Source organism: Falco cherrug, chromosome 4, assembly GCF_023634085.1.
Source record: "Falco cherrug isolate bFalChe1 chromosome 4, bFalChe1.pri, whole genome shotgun sequence".
In the NCBI taxonomy this organism is placed as follows: Eukaryota; Metazoa; Chordata; class Aves; order Falconiformes; family Falconidae; genus Falco; species Falco cherrug.
The window spans coordinates 19,233,287-19,249,759 of NC_073700.1; the positions used below are offsets into that span (position 1 = coordinate 19,233,287).

At 48.9% G+C, this 16,473-nt stretch overlaps 1 protein-coding gene across 18 annotated transcripts in view; it reads right to left on the reverse strand.

The window, feature by feature from the left end:
• Positions 1-16,473, reverse strand: part of FOXP1 (forkhead box P1) — a 391,266-nt gene that overhangs the window by 83,160 nt on the left and 291,633 nt on the right. Inside the window, exon 1 of one of the 18 annotated variants that reach the window (XM_055707733.1) lies at positions 5,042-5,185. The exons of the other annotated variants lie outside the window; for them this stretch is intronic. The gene's annotated coding sequence lies outside the window, so the exon portion shown is untranslated. Of the gene's footprint in view, positions 1-5,041; positions 5,186-16,473 lie in introns of those variants that run through there. 18 annotated transcript variants of the gene reach the window in all.

Here is a 16,473-nt window from a genome sequence, read left to right on the forward strand (position 1 = left end):
AAACCGAAAGCAATCCTGCTCAGAAACATCAAAAATACCCCTGAAGCCCTTTAAAACCCCTTGAAACCCTCTCCCCCAAACACCCGTAACACACTGAGAGTGATCAGCATGTCAGACTCCTTACATTTGTGTATTAATTCATACATACATTAAGGAGAGCTTAATTAAATAATAAAAGAGTGTGATTGAACCGGCAACATTTAATACACCTAGAATTCCATGTAAGCAGAAAGGAAGTGTTACACAGAGGGGCTTTTTTGCTTTTTTTCTTTCTTTTCCTCCCATGGCAGATTTTTAAGAACTGCAACTCACGACAGGTTTCTAGGGAAGGATGAGCCCTCTCTCCACTCCGTGACTATTTTCTCCTGCAAGAACTGAACCCGGTGCCACCCCTACAGACTTGGGGCATCTGAGGAGATACCTACTGTCCTGGCCAGCTGAAAAAAATAGCGAGCTCTTGAAAAATATTCACCTGGTTAAACCGTGCTCTTTATTTCCCATACAAAACAGAGCTCTGCTTAACCACTCGGTCAGGCTTTGCTACTCTTGTTGCAAGTGTAGCCTTTACAACAGTTGTAAACTTTATTTGCTTAAAATGTGCAGGTTTTCTCACCTATGGCAGACACCTACAGCTGAACATCACAGCTAAGCACAACGGTGCAAATTAGATTCTAATGAGAAAACGTCAGTTGCTTCTTTGACAATCTTGCCATTCACTGATTTACTTCTAATGAAGACACACTCCAACCAGCAAGCTAGCTGTGTTAAAGGTCAAAGCACGTTCAAAAAAAAGCCCCACAAAATCAAGGGAAATGGGAAACCCGTAAAGAAACCTTCTCATAAAGTGGCGTGGCAATTAGAGTAATTGTGCAAAAAGCCACCTTCGGTAAAAAGTAGAAGAAATTAAGCTGCCACTACTGTAACAGGTTAGATGAAAATCAAAATTTAATGTATTCTCCCTTGTGTCATCTTGTTTTGTCAAGACATCAAATAGAATTGGAAAGTACAAAATAACAAGCCCTTGAGAAATCACAGAAGCCGACCTTTTTGATGTTGTTGGTTTACCTTGTTCTCAGTTATTTGAACAATGATGTTTCAGATTTAAGGGCAAGATAAAGCTTAAAAATTAAAACCCGTTGTCAGTTTGGGGAGGAGGGGGGTGTTGTGCCTCCCAAACAAGACAGCATCTTACCTAATCAACGAAGGCAAATCTATCCCGAACTAGTGCACAGAACAATTAGCAATACCTCTTATTTTTTCAATATTCAGTCTGTGTTTTCTAATATTCATTCAACTTCAGTACAAACTACACATCCTCTTGCTAGCAGAGGAAACTGTGCTGGAAAGGTTAAAAAAAAAAAAAAAAAAAAAAAAGGCCGTTGGAAGAGATATTTGCCAGTGCTGCTTCTCCCCCCAATCTCTACACTGCCACTTTACATCTGCAGATGAGTGCATGATGTATTTTTTTCCCCTTCCTTCTAACTGGAAAGCAAAGTTGAGCAAGTAAGCACCTTATAAAAACAAAACAGTGCAGGACATTTTAACTCAACTACAGCAAAGTAGTTTCCAGTAATGCAGTTCTGCTTTCAATAAAACAAACAAACTGCTTAAACCCAGCCAAGCCTTTCACCAAACAATAACAAATTTAGCTTATGGTGTCAGGACTTTCCCACAATCTAGTTTTGCAGGTGTTGATAAAACTACCCTTGCTACTGCTTTTCCCTAGGAAAGGGGGGAGAAAACAACATCAGTAAGTTATCTTGCTACAGGGAAAAGTAGGTCCAAGCGCTGTGTCCTTCCAGCTTAGGTTTGACAGCAGCTCTAAACTAAGAAATACAGAACAAGAAAGCACAAGAGCTTTGCGACTCCTTAAACTTTTGAATGAAAAAGATCCTTCTCCCCTTACCTTTCCCTTCAGCTGCCCAGGACAGGCAATCACAAACACAGAAACCAAAGCATTTGACACTAAAACAGTAATTTGTTCAGCTTCAGCATTTTAAAAGCAACGTGATTCTCGAGCAACATCAGTGCTCCAGCACAGCCAGGTTCAAATGCTGCATAAGAAATTGCTCTGACTGCCCTACATCACTTTTAATGCCTAAAAATCCCCTTTCACCTTCTCCGCACAACTGTTGCAACCCTTTTCTTCCTTGCACACCACTAAAAACCAACTCAACTTGCACAGACGTCAAAGCCCACCGTCCATTAGTGCAATAATCCATCTGTGACCCATTACAACCCAGGGGCAATACGTTACGACTCCACAGTGGTGCCTGGTAACTACTTACACCCCAGCATAAATTTCAGCGTGGGGCTGAGCTGCGCTTTTAAAATGCATATAGAGGGCTCATCCAGCTGTAGGAGAACGTGAGGCACCCGCACCTCCCTATGAGCAGTGAGATCCCCAGAAAGCCAGCGCTGGGATTTCATTGCTTCCCTGTCAATCCCATTATATTTATGACTTCTCTCCAGTTTAGCTGAGTGACTGGTCAGAGCATGTCTCAAAGGTTTGTTTGTTTTTTTTTTTTTTAAAAAAAAGCAAAAATAACACTGCTTAGAAAAGGGAGGGCACAGTGGTACAGTAAAGTGTATGTCAAACAAGACCAGGGAAAAAAAAAAACAACAAAAAACAAGTGTAGCAAACAAAAAAATTTCAAAGCAGCCCTTCCTATCATAAGCTTTCTGATGATTTATGGTTTACCAACTCAGCAAGGTTACGCAACACTGCATGCCTTTAGATGCATTATTTGAGTCAGTTGAGATTTAATTAAGATCACAGCCTCCAAAATCCCTGTCAAATGAAAATTCACAGAAGACAATACACTATATATCCTCATGCAGATAGTCTCCATTCCATGCTCTGGAATAACATAAGTTAATCCTCGTTTCTATGGTGGCAGACAAAAGTTCACTAATTTTGTTTTCTTTTGACACTTGTGTTGTTTTCTGTTTTATGTCATGAGATCATTCCCTTTTGAGAAGGGGGGGAGCTGATATAGGGGGAGAGGAGGGAGAGCAATATGTCTGAATATGGCAGCAGATGTATTTTGACATTCTCACAGCTCTGCTGTGATGTCATCAAGTTTTCATATAATTAACCCCTGCCAGTAAGAGCATCATTTCATGACATCTGTCCATTGGGAAGAGGAGGAAGGAGTTGGGGACAAAACACGCAAAGTGCCTTGATCTTGCTCTCACGCTAAAATCAAAACCAAACGAAATTAAATTCAGGCTACAAAACAGCATTCACATCTTCCATCTCAGCAACTGGCGCTCCCCAACTCATTATCTGCCCCAGCTGCCTCCTCACCTTGGAGGGGCTCGGAAAGCACATGCCACGCACACCCAGCTCATCCCTAACGCCTTCTCCTCCTGACGGTCCTGGCGCTGGGGAACCCCTTCCCTCCATCGTCCAGTTCCCCTCTATGCCAAAGAGAGGCACGTTAAATAAAAGAGTATTTTTTCCAGGGAAAGTGCTAGAACTTTACCTCATTCCAGCGTATTTCTATTTGCATTATCGTAATATCTGCTTGCTTATCTCATGGTTTAGAAATGACAGGTGCTAGCGGTCTTTTGTTTGACAGGCCACTACACAAATAACTGTCTTGCCTGAAAGGGCTAATGCACTACTAATGAACAATAAATCAACTTTGATTATAAAGTGTCAGACCAATCAGTTTGCAGTTCAGCTCTATCACAGTCTAGGCCAAGGCAGCCACTCTGTTTAGGCAGGATTTGGATTTCATCTCTGCAGCCTTATCAATGAAATTTTTTGGAAGTAGTCACAGGAGCTCGCTGAAAGCCCTCTGACAGCAGATTTCCCGCTGGCTGTGAGACGAGAAGAGCACCCGCTTTTAGAGACTTCCTAGGCTGCTACCGCAATAAACACGCGATCAACAAAAGCCATTTCTTAACCAGACAGAAGCCTGCTCTAATGACATATTGACGTAGAAACACGCATTTCAGCCCTGACTTTTCAAAAGAGCTAGAAGCAAAGGGAATTGCTTTTTAACTCAGTGTAAAGCCGTGCAAGATGCCTGAAAGCTCTGCCCAGTAAAGGGGTACTCAGAAGGGCCCGATCCGGCACACAGGAATTCAGCAGGGAGGGAGGGGGGACCCTTCTGCTGTTCCAGCTATTGCACACGCACAGGTCACTCCAGGATCGGGCCCGGAAACATCAGGCATGAAAATCAGCTTTGATCCAAACGAAAAAGATTGCAACATTTCAGTTTATCTATCCAAAGTCAAACTGGCCCGCGGAAGTCACTTTTTTTATTAGAAATAAACTTCAGCGATTTGTTGCAGCGCGCTCGAATAAATCCGACCATTCCGTTTTCATAACCAGATCTCGGTCACCCCGAATGATTCACGTTTCCTGCCAACAAATTTGTTTTTATTTAAAAAGCTGAAACGGCAGCGCCGCGACCGCGGCCAGAGGCAGCGGGGCGCGGGCGTCCCGTTAGAGCGCGGCGGTGCCTGGGACCGGCCGAGACCCCCAGCGCTTCGTAAAACGGGCTGGCTTTGAAGGAGTTAATTCCAAAGAGGAAGAGTGCATGTGCACTTTGCTCTAAACTTACCACCCACTTCCTAAGGGTTCCCTCCTCCCCACCGCCACCTCCCGTGCGCCGGGCGGCCGGCGGGGCTGGCACCGCGCTGCGCATCCCGCGGCACGGTCCGCCGGGCTCCCGGCGGCGCCGCCAGCTCCGCTCCCCCCGCTGTACCGCCCGCCGAGCCCGCTCGGCTGACCCGGCCCCGCAGCCCCGGCGAAGCGCTTTGCGCGGCTCTCCGCGCCTGCCGGCTGTCCCCCCGCGGGGCTGCGCGCCTAGCTGCGCGCCCCAGCTGTCACAACACGAGCCCGGCACGGACCGCAACACTTGGGAAAACCTCCAGCAAGTTGCGAAGCGCCGCGCTGTCCCGTCCCGTCCCCACCCCCCGCCGCGTCCCCCCGCCTCCGCGGCCGCGCAACCGGCCAGCAAACTCAGCCAACAGGCGGAGGCCGGCGCACCCCCGGGCCGCTGCCCCCCCTCCCCGCGGCACCCACCTGGGCGGCGGCGGGCGGCGGGCGGCGCGCCGGGCCATGGAGCGGGCTGGCGGAGCGGTGCGGTGCGGAGCCTCCGCGGGTGCGGGCGGAGTGCCGGGGCGCGCTGCTCGCGGGCTGCCGCCGCGCGCCGCCACCCGCGCGGCCCCGCCCTGCGCCGCGCGCACACCCCGCCCCGGAACGGGGCGCCCCGCGGGCCCGGGCCCCGCCCCCGCCCCCCGCGCGGCGGGCACCGCGCGCCCGCTGCCCCGCGGGACCCGCCCCGCCCCGCCCCGCCCCGCCCGCCGGGCCGAGCCGTGCGGCGGGGGCGCCGGCGGCCGCACAAAGCCCCGGCGGACGGCCCGGGGGAAGCGCCCCCCCCTCCGCCGCAACTTTCTGCCGTGAGCAGCGGCTCCCGCTCCCCCCTGCCTCCCCCCGCCGCTCTGCCCCGGCAGCGCAGGGGGACGCGGGCGGAGAACGACCTACAAACCCCCCCAGCAAGCCTCAGCCTGCAGCAACGCGGGGCAGCACACGGCCGGCCGGGGGGCACGCTGTCCCCCAGCGGGGGCGCGCACGCTGTCCCCCAGCGGGGGGCATCGCCGCCGGCCCCCCAGCTCCGCGCACCCCCTGGTGCCAGCGGGGTCAGCACCCCTCTCACCCCCAGCCAGCTCCCTCCCCCTCCCAGGCGGGCAGGCTCAGAGAATCGCTTCTCGGCACAAACCCACCCTGTCAGCGCGCCGTCCCCAGCGCCGTCCCCAGCCCAGCTGCTCTTGCCCCTGGAGCCGCGCTCCGCTTCACCTGGGGCAGCAATACTCGGTAAAAATCGCCGCCGCTATTTCATTTTTGCGTTTACATTTGCGCACCGTTTGCGAGGGCGCAGCGGCGCTGCCAGACACTTGCCGCGCAAGTCCCGGGGCGGCAGAAGCCGCCCTGCCACCGCTCCCAGGCGGACCCGCACTCTGTATTTGCGATGGAGACAACAGCCCCATTAGTTATGCCGCTAAAGAACCTCACAAGAGGCAAAGACAAAGGATCCAATTTACTGACAACTTGTGATCTGATGTTAAATGGGACGTGATACGGATTGCTCGTCACCCTGAAGTGTTTTCGCGTCAGATAACAAATTTATTAATGGGATTTTTTTCAGGTCACAAAAATGTGACCCCACCCTCTTATGAATATTTAATAAGGGACTAAGGGCATCTTTTGCAAGACCCTAAATCTGCCAGAAACAGCCTACATGAATCAGAAAGCGCCTGCCTCTTAAAGGGGCATGCACCCACCGAGCGGGTCAACACGCGGCGCACAGGCACGGCCGGGATCCATAACCGCTACACGCCGGCCAGGCCCAGCGGCGAACATGCACACACTCCAACGTGCTGGATGGTCCATAACAGTATAAACCGGTAGCACATGCAATGAACTGCCAATAACTATCACCTGCACTTAAGAGAATCCTTCCTGTCCCGGATTTCAAAGTAATCCCCAGGAACTCAGATTGCTTTGGGGAATACACTACAGAACACACCGACTTAAACTTTTCAACAGTTTCTCTTGCAGACCTCCTGCTCCTCCTCCTCGCCACTGCGTTTGCTGAAGAGCGTCCCTGTGGCAGCATCCCCAGCTGCCCCGATGGCGAAGGAGCACCGGCAGCAAACGGCTCCGTGCATGTAACATGCCCCTGTGCCAACCTGAGAGCCAAAACACAGAACGGGCCACGTCCCCAAGCATCTCTGCAGACCAGTCATAAGATGCTCCAAAGACCCCAGTCTGGAAATCTTCTGATCTACCTTATCTTTTCAGCAAAAACTTCTCACTCACACACGACCCTCAAGCCTATTAAGTCACATCTTAAATTCTTGTTTTCCATTACAGCCATAACCAAGTACACGCAGCATCAACGCAAGACCAGTGCCCTCCTCCTGCCCTGATCCCCTTTGGACCAAGCTCTCACTTATAGTATTTCAAAAAGAACAGGGGACTCCGAAGCCTACCGCTTTGTTCAAGGCATTTCTTTTCTTTCCAGGGGCAAAAAAAGCAGCATGGCAATGCAAGCACAAGGCTGTGAACTACATGCAATGCAAAAACATAGTGCTGGGCTCTGATACTGACAGTTCTCCCCAGCCTTGGGCAAGTCACCTAGAATTTTATATATATATATATATTTTTTTTTAATTTAAATGGCTACCACATTGAGGATGCCTCTCTGACAGCTCAGTTTGTAACATTCCTGGCTGGCTCTGGGGTCACCTCCATGCCCTCCATTTCAAAGGTAGTCAACGGCCTCAACACTTCTGTCTCCTCCATCTGCAGAACGGGGGCAATACTACTCATTTCAGTATCTCCTAGACCAACATTTGCAAAACACTTTGAAAATGAAAGGTGCTGTCTAAGCACTGAGCGCTGGCCACAGAACCCGCGAGCCGTATTTTAAAACATTTTATACCCTTTCATATAAAAGCTTCATACCTGCAAGCTCAGCCAACATCTGCTGTGGGCTAAAAACTTCAGTCTATGCCCTTAGTAACGGAGATGGTAGCACTTGTTAAGTAAGGTCACCATGAAATATAATGCATTTCTAAGCCAGCAAAATATTTTAAAAGACCAAGAAGAACCATAAACTCCCATTTTAATTCCATTCAATTATGGAGAGTCATCACAGACAGAGACAATCAGACAGGGATGTTCAAAACAGAACACAAAGTAATACATTAAAAATAACTGGGAATGAGTGTGGCAGACTGGCCGGCTATTTGGCACCACATGCCCACGAGATCTGATCCATATTAAGCGTTAGTAGCAACACACAGGTGAAAGAAAATAATCACTGGGCGCTAGGCTCCAAGGTCCAAGTGAGAGGAATAGATATGATACCGAATGCAGTGGAATAAATGGGGCTTCTATGCCATTATTTTACACGTACACTTTATTCACAGTTCTGCAGGTATCTATCCATGCAGAGGCCATGGGCTTGCCTGCAGAAAAGCCTCAGCTGCTTGTGGGGCAGGGGAGAAGGAAAGAAAAGACAAGACCATCCACGTAGTTCAGCCTCCTCTAACCGAGCTAACCTGCCCCAAATTAGGAAATTTTCTGTCTAGTCCCAATACGAGGCAATTTCTACCTAAGGAAGCGATTCATCCGTTCTCATCCTCGGACTGCTCCCCTGGGCAGGCAGGGCCAAAGAGGTCCCACTCTGCTCTCCAGCAGCAGATGGTGGGCCAAATCCTGCACCCTGCTGCTGGGGAACAAATTTGGGAGTAACTTGGGTGCTGGTGCTGCTATGGCACAAAGGAGCCCACCCACCCACCCACCGGAGCCAAGGCCCGGCCTGGCGAAGGCAGTGCCACATCAGCGCTGCTCGGCACTGGGGCCAGAGCCACGGGCCAGTTTAAAAGCAAGCTGCTGTTTGCAGTTCTGAGGGAAAAAGCAGTCTCGGATACTATTCCCACTCCTGGATCCCCAGGCCCATTTTTGTGGGGTTAAATCACATTTTCCTGTTTTGAGAATGCTGCTTCATTTTCCCTTGTTGCTGTCTGAAAGACCTACAAAAACAAATGGGGAAAACAACTGACTAAACAGGAAACAGTGAAACTTATTACCCACAAAGTGCTGAGAAAAAGGACAAAGTAAACATTTTTTTTTTTTTCGGTCATTTCTAATACTCTCTGCTAGTGCCCTCGTGGTAAAATATCTTCAGGCAGAAAAGTGATTTTTGGGCTGACGGTGTCTTAACAAAACAGCACAGCGAAGCAATTAACATTTCAGTAACACTTGTGTCCCTGTTGCTCTTCAGTTTTTTGATGTGAAACTGTCATTTTCCTTATTGCCCCTGCAAATTCTGCACAAAGGCGGCTCTTTAAATCCCCTCAGCGTTGTACAATGGTTTAAATTTCACTTCATGGCATGCTTTAAATTACCATTCACATCTTCATTTAATGCATCATTTTATAATGCCAGTGTTACTAGTTAATTTATATATACACAGCAGGATGTGTCAACATTCAGGTGAGTTATGAATATGATTGTGCAGGAGTTATGGAAGACATTTCAGCAAAATTATGGTTCCCTCTAAACATAAAAATATTAATAATGAATCAAACATCCCAGGTAAACAACAAATTTTATATAATTGCACCCCCCATGCTTCCAGATAAATAAATAAATAAAAATGGCAACATTTTTGCTCCACATTCATATTTGATTGATCTTAATAAATTGCCATCTCCTTTCCTAATAAACTGTAATCTCTTGTTTCCGCCACAAAGTAAAATTTATTAGCACACTCTTCTACCAGCAGGTCTGCATCACTCACAGCACAGTGTGCAAATTGTTCCAAGTATGCCTGGGCATTATTCATAATTTATTTTTCTGCCCCAAAGTACACAATATATTGAAAGGTAATCACCACTAACTGTTCTCCGTTACTTTCCTTAATTATGTGAGATAGCATTTGTGTCACGTACAGTAGAGGAAATGCTGCAGTTTCCATTAAAACTCCATTTTTTTTGCCACAGGTTGAAACACAGTGTTCGCACAGAGAAAACCTGCTTAGGACAGGAAAGACTGGAGGTGGTATCTGGTAGGAGATGGCAACACCTCCACTTGAAAAGAACAACCCCTGTCTACCAAAATAACCTACTGGGCATGACAACAGCGATGGCTCCGAGAGGAAAAGTAGGTGTTTTGGCGTGATGATAAAGTTGCCATGGTAAGGAAAAAACCACAGAATGAAACATCAACAAAACAAATGTCAATCAAACCCATTTTTGCCCGTTAAGTATTAACCAGTGAACTCCTGGCCACCCCAGACAGAGCATCTCCCCCTCACTGCCCCTGGGCAGGCAGGTGGGCACTGCTGCCTGGAGCGGTCCCAGAGCCCCTGGCCGTGCATTTCGGGGTGCTTCACCCCCCTGGCCGTGCATTTTGGGGTGCTTCACCCCGGTGTGGGTACAGCTGGTGCGAAATACGGCGTCAGACGCACTGCCCTCTCCTGGCAATCTGCTTCTGTCATCAGGAGACTTCAGGCCTCACCTCACCGCAAAGAATCCCATTCTAAAAAACTACACCACAACAACTTAGATACACACTCCCCTATGCATCAATCAAAATAAATCGCATTAAATACGGGCCCCTTTATGCAAAAGCACCTACCAGTCCGTTTCGCACACAGCCCAGGAGCGCCAAGCTATATATTCTGGTTCATCTGTGAGAATAACCTGTATCACCGCTGGGCATCACGCCGGTTTTTACTCACCCTGTTGGGAACGCATGTCGGCGTATTTTCAATAAAACACCTTCTTAGCAGTAATGGGCCACTGTTCTCATTTCAATGGTCCCCAAGGTTTCATGATACAGTATATTTAGCTGGCTCATAGTTCCAAGTTTCCCTCCAACATTCAAAAGCTATTTTTAATATTTTTTTTTAAAGGAGGCAGCCATGGGAAGAGCTTTTGTTCATCTCTTCTTTAAAGCGGAAAACAGTTAACTTGGTATATGCAACAAAACAACTCATATTATTTCCTAAAGAGGTGTCTGGGCAACGGCCCTTGTGGTTCGACAGGAATGCACGGAAAAGCTGCAGTGCTGCTGATGCCAGATGGGGAAGGAGCTTGAAAGCGGCGCTAGGATCTCTGCTCCTGCTGGAGCAAGCAGGTGGCACCAGGAATCAAATGCACCTCCAAAATGCCAAAAAGCAGCAGAACAGCGCAATTCCCAAAGCTGGCAAACAATGCTGAAGCCAGGACAACTTCCCGCAGGCAGGAGGACACAGAGGAGCAATCTGAGATGACCTCTGCTCGCCATACCAGACTTGCACAGTATGCTTGCTGCAAAGAACTACCAGGAGGAGTTACTAAAGGATTACTAGCTCGGGTTCCCCTGCATACGGATAAAAAGCGGTTTTGGAAGCAAGGCATGGCGAGGGGGGGGCTCCTTGCAACCACCACACTGTGATGCACACAGGGTGCTTCTCCTCCTCCTCCTCACTGTCTCTGGGTTAGAAGCATCCCCTCATTTAGCCTGGCAGGATGGGAGACGGGAGGGAAGGAGAAGCCGGTGGCACGCTGCAGGGCAGGAGGAGACCCAGCTTTGGCACAGCCAGCCCCTGGCCTTTGGCCATGTCAGTCATTTTGAAGCCGCACACCTGGTTTTACATGGACGAGGAACAGCCAGCCGTACAGGCTAAGCAAACACCCCAGCCAGAGGACTTTGCTCCCGGGGTCATCCGACCGGCTCAGAGTCCTTTGTGCGGCACTAAGCAGGGCTCACTGTGTGCTTTGGGGTTTTCCTTTGTACTTCCACTCCAGCCATTCACAGCGCGATGCCACGATCCATCACTTCTTCCCAAATAAACGGGGCCCAAACTGAACTCAAGACCAGGGTCCTCCCCTCCTGCTTCCCTTCCCCAGGCAAAAGGGGCTCCTGTCTGCCAGCAAGGGTTATGACCCACAGACGTTTCCTATCCAAATCCAGCTGACCCTTAGCCCGATCCTTTTCTTCCCCCTAAGCCACTAGAAAAAAAAGATGCTGAGAGGTAGCAAGTCTCAGAGGCAGGAGGGGATGAGGTGGGGCAGCTGGGACCCACGCCTTCGCTGCCCCCATCATAGCAAAGGGTGAAAAAGCAAATAAAGGAATTTGTCTGGCATCCCTTAAAATGAATTTGCCTTCCCGTAGAAGCCCCTCAGATGTGCCTCAAGACCCAGGGCAGGGCTGCTTGGGTTGGAAAAGCACAAACTCACTGCAAAGTGTAAGAACAGAGGAATACTACAAAAATCCACGTCTGTGAGTGAAACCGTTATTTATGCTCTGGAAGGAAATGACAATTCTCTGCCGTTAAATGCAGCCGCTTCTTGGGTGGATGGTGGCAGCAACTTTGCCGTACAGAGCTCTGGAGGAATTCAGGACACCTGAGGCACCAAATCCTTCACTCGAATGAAATTGCAGGGTGATTAAGCAGAGAGAATGTAACTATCCAAACTGTAATTTGGCCAGTACAATGGATCTAACACCCCTATTCTTGGGAGGAAAGAAAAATAAGTACTGTATTTGAAGTTCAAAATCTAATTAACTATTTGAGAAAAAGAATTCTGTTTTTAAAAGAAAATTCCTAACAATATAAGGAGAATTAGTGCCAAAGTTTTTGAAGAACCGCATAAAATGGTATGAAAAACGTATGATATTGTAATAATAGGAATGACTGGATTTGCTCAAACGTTCCTTATACCTTATAATACAAGAATAAAATACAGTGTAAATCCTTCTATCTACATAAGTTGCCTGTACAGAAAAATCTCTCCTTTAATAGGTTTACACCTTTAACATGTATTAGTTTGGAAAAGTCCTAGGGTATAATTACCCATCTTGGCTTGGCACATTAATAGCTGTTCCCTCCATTTACTGATTTCTTTTACTGGTCAATTTGCTATTTTACTACGCTGCTCTTACAGCTCAGCTTCCCAGTGGCACCGGCCGGCAGCAGACCCTGCACCGGGAAGGTGAGATGGTCCGAGCTGGCCACAGGCTGCACGCTGCCTTAGGGAGGTATTTCTGACACCTTCCTCTCAGCCATCTGCATGTAAGATGCTCGTCCGGGATGCAGCATTTGCATCCGCATGTGCCAGCGAGCCACAGGTCCCAGGCAGAAGGACCTTTGGGCCCCAGAGAAAACAAGTCAAGCAGGGCTTCTTGCCACCTTGCTGGCCACATCTCCTCGAGGTCGCTGCAGACCGTGCATGTGCCCCACAGAGCCGTGTCTGCAGCTACACAGTCTCCTGGCCCCGCATCCGCACACGCTGCTCCCTCCCACTGCCCCCACGCGTTTCCTCCCAAACCCCTCTGCTGCCTTGCACCCCTCAATTCCTCCTTTGCTCCAGGCTTTCTCTGTTGCCCCAAATTCTGCTTTCTGCTCCCCTGGAGCTCCATCCCCATTGCTCCTCCTCGCTGTCCCTCTCCTGATGGCTTGAGAGACCTGGGGAGATGCTCACCCGGGACAGCATGCTCACCTAGCTCCACCACATACCTGGGTAAGGACCACTTCCCCATCACAGGGAAGGGACACCCATCATGATCTACCGTCCCAGTCCCCACAGGTTCACTTTGCATCTCTCAGCTCCAGGCTCAAAGGCAAAGCTGGCATTCACTAAGACTCCATCCAGCTTTTACAGGTTTTTCGACAGTTTAAGAGGGTTTTCTTGTGTTATAGCGGAGCCATTCATTTAATGGCTTCTCAGCACTGCCATTATAAACCAGAACTTTTCAGGTGTTTATTACTCAGCTTTAAAAATTGGCTCTATGCTGAAATTTGGCAAACGAAGTGTCAGCCTCGGAGAAAATCTTATTTTTTGCCAATTTTGTAGACTAAAAAAAATGACCCCATTTTGGCCTCCATAAAAATGCAGCTTTTGCTGCCTCTGTGACACCGGTGAAGTAACAAGTCAATATTGTAATATTGCCAGCAGAGCTGCAGTGATTTAATGCCTAAAATTGCTTTGAAGGTGAAGAGTGCTATTGAGCTGCTAATTATTAACTATTATTACTGATCCTGCCACATAACAAAGATGCAAACAGAAAACAAAGGGAATAGGAAATGTCACTGGAAAAATGAGGCAGAATTGAAATGAGGGTCCAGCGCTGAAGACGGAGAAGCTGGAAAACAAGGAGCACTGGCAGGGTGGGGCCCTCCAGCCAACGCAAGAAGAACGAACAAACTAATATGGAAATATTATTTTTCGTTTTCCAGGACGGTATTTCAAACACAAATAAAATACAACTGATACCACGTAGCTCGCTCCACGCCAAAGCTAGCAACAATGCAGGATCAAAATCAGCTCTAAACCAGGCTGAACTGAGGTCAATAGGGACCTCATATTGCTCAGCCGGAGCCAAGAGAAACTTTGCCATTTCTTTCAACATGCAGAAGACAAGAGCCTTGAAGGTGCAGAGGACCAGTGACCTCGCCTCAGCAGCCTGGCAAGACATACATCAACAGAAAAATGGGCTGAGAATTTCAAAGGGCCCAAAAGGTGTAAGCATCCCCCAAATCTTTGGGATGGTTTCAAATGCCGTTCGCACGGGAGCAGCAACACCCACATCACACACGCCCCAAAATCTGATCTAGGTTTGATCCAACTCGGCTGAACAGAGGGGAAAGTGAGCTATCTTGGCGCTAAACCTCCCAAGCCACTCTGCTGTATTGCCTTCCTAAGGGACTGCGGTTTCATGGGATACAGGTAACAGAGTGAGTATTTCTTCCTTGGGGGAAGAAATTTCCCTGTGGAGAGTGCAGTGTATCAAAGCAGCTGAGGGAAGTTACTGGGGCTGCTTTAAAACATGGTAAAAAGAAAAAAACCACAACAATTTATCTTTCAGGAAACTTTCTGCTTGTCTAAGTGGCAGCTATTTAAATACAATTAACAAGCAAATAATTTTAAAATTACAATACATTTAGTAAGGCAGCATCACAAACAATTTGCATCTCATTAAAGCGTTTGAAGCTGCAGAATCAGCCTCCCAAACGGGCTGCACATCAAGCGGGAAACCCAGATGCAGTCATCAGCTTCTGCACCATCCCTCTGCCACCGGACACGTGCTGGGGGGGCGGCTGAGCAGAGGGGCTCAGTGGGCCAGCAGACCCCTGGCCGGGCCAGCCCTGTGGGGAGTTCTGGCCACCACTCCCGGCACAAGGAAGGATGCCACAAGCCAAAGCTTTGCTGGAAGTGGGTGTAAAATGAGGAAGGAAGGAAGGAAGGAAAAGCGGGGGGATGCGTGTACATGTGGGATGGGCACTTTTTAATACACATTTGTGAACAAAGAGTTTAAAGAGATTTCAAGCTATTTACTCAGCTATAAATATAATTAAAAGTTTATAGATTATACTGCCACAAACCTGAGATTGCTGCTGGGTTTGGACACATTAATTCCCAGGAGCCTGCTGCAGAACAATCCCATGCCGACGCGTGGAGCAGGAAAAGCCTCAAACAAGTAACAGTTTTAAAAGCTTCCAATTCACTTTCAACTGTGATTTACTGTGGTGGCTCCATTTAACCTGGAGGATGCAGGAGCACTTCCCAGATCACACACCACTTCCCCATGTGCCTTTGGCTTCCTTTAGAAAGCCACGCTGCCGCACTGAGACCCACTGCCTGGATCACATCCTAGGATGCAGGCTTTGCTGGGCACAGCTTTATATGGGTACCTGGGTGGGCAAAGGCCGCTGGTTTTTTCTCTCAGCACAGCTCTTGCCATACAAGACCTTCACCTTGTAGCCCACAGAGGGAAGCGACCTGGCAAGGGGCTGGTGCAAAGCCGAAGCCGTTGCTGGTGGGAAGGAAGGAAGGACATGGTAGCTCTACAGGTGATAACATTAACAAATTCCTCGGTGAATGAGGAATGCAGCTAAACCGCCTTAATTTCAATTATCAGAAGGCTTGAAGGCAAGCCTGTCCATGAGAGAGGACGTCCCTGAATAAGTCACTTTTCACTATCAGCCTCCAGTGCTGGCCCTGTCTGCCAACAGCAGTGACTTACGCACCAACCACACCTTTGACCCAAACGCTTGCTCCAAGGTACTTCACGAACTGAAAAGGCACAAACAATACTTTCTCCAAAGTTCAGCACAAGTTTTGATACAACCTTTTACTTTCTGTGCCTAAAACTGAACAGGCTCTGGCACCGCACGTGACATTTGTTTAACGCTGCGCAGCACAGTTATATACAACGCTGGCAGGAGAGAGCGAGAAAATAGTTTACAATTGAATCTGCAGAGGAAATTTGGGTAAGTTGAATGTAATTATCCATTTGGAAGCCGGCCAAGGGCTGGGACTACTCAAAACCAGGAGGGAAGCTGTAAGAAGCGACCGGTTTAGCTCGTCCTTGGAAAGGCAGCACCTCCGAGCTGCCCTGCCAGCTCTCGCTCGTGCTGCTCGGCAGGGACAGTGGGGCCGGCCACATCTCCCGTGCCGCTCCCGCCGGGGGGCTTCGCTGGGACCCGAGGTCCTGTCCCACTGCTGTGAGACCCGTCAGCAGGGAGGGAAGGGGAGGGAAGGCTGGCGGCACTCATGTCCCACAGCCCCTCTGCAAGGTGGGTGGCAGCTTGAGCCAGGGAAGCCCAGTAAAAAAAAAAAAAAAAGATGGAAAAAAGAACTAATGATAAAAAGAATACTGGTAGAAACAAACCAGTCATCGTCTTGCCAAGGAGTGTGCGTGCAACCAACTGCTGTGGGCGCAGCACACCAGAGAAGTGCCAGAGCCCTCCAGGGGGTTCCCAGGTCTCTCCATCCCTGGTACCGTCACCGCCAGCACGTGTCACCCAAAGCTTCCTGCCCAGAGGTGCCACCGAGCATTGACACAGGCCTCACACGTTTCTTTTTCAGACCTGTGGTTTTGTAGTTTGTCAAAACAGGATACTATTTAAATTTAAAATGTTACGATTTAAACAAGGATGAAATAGTTATTGCTGG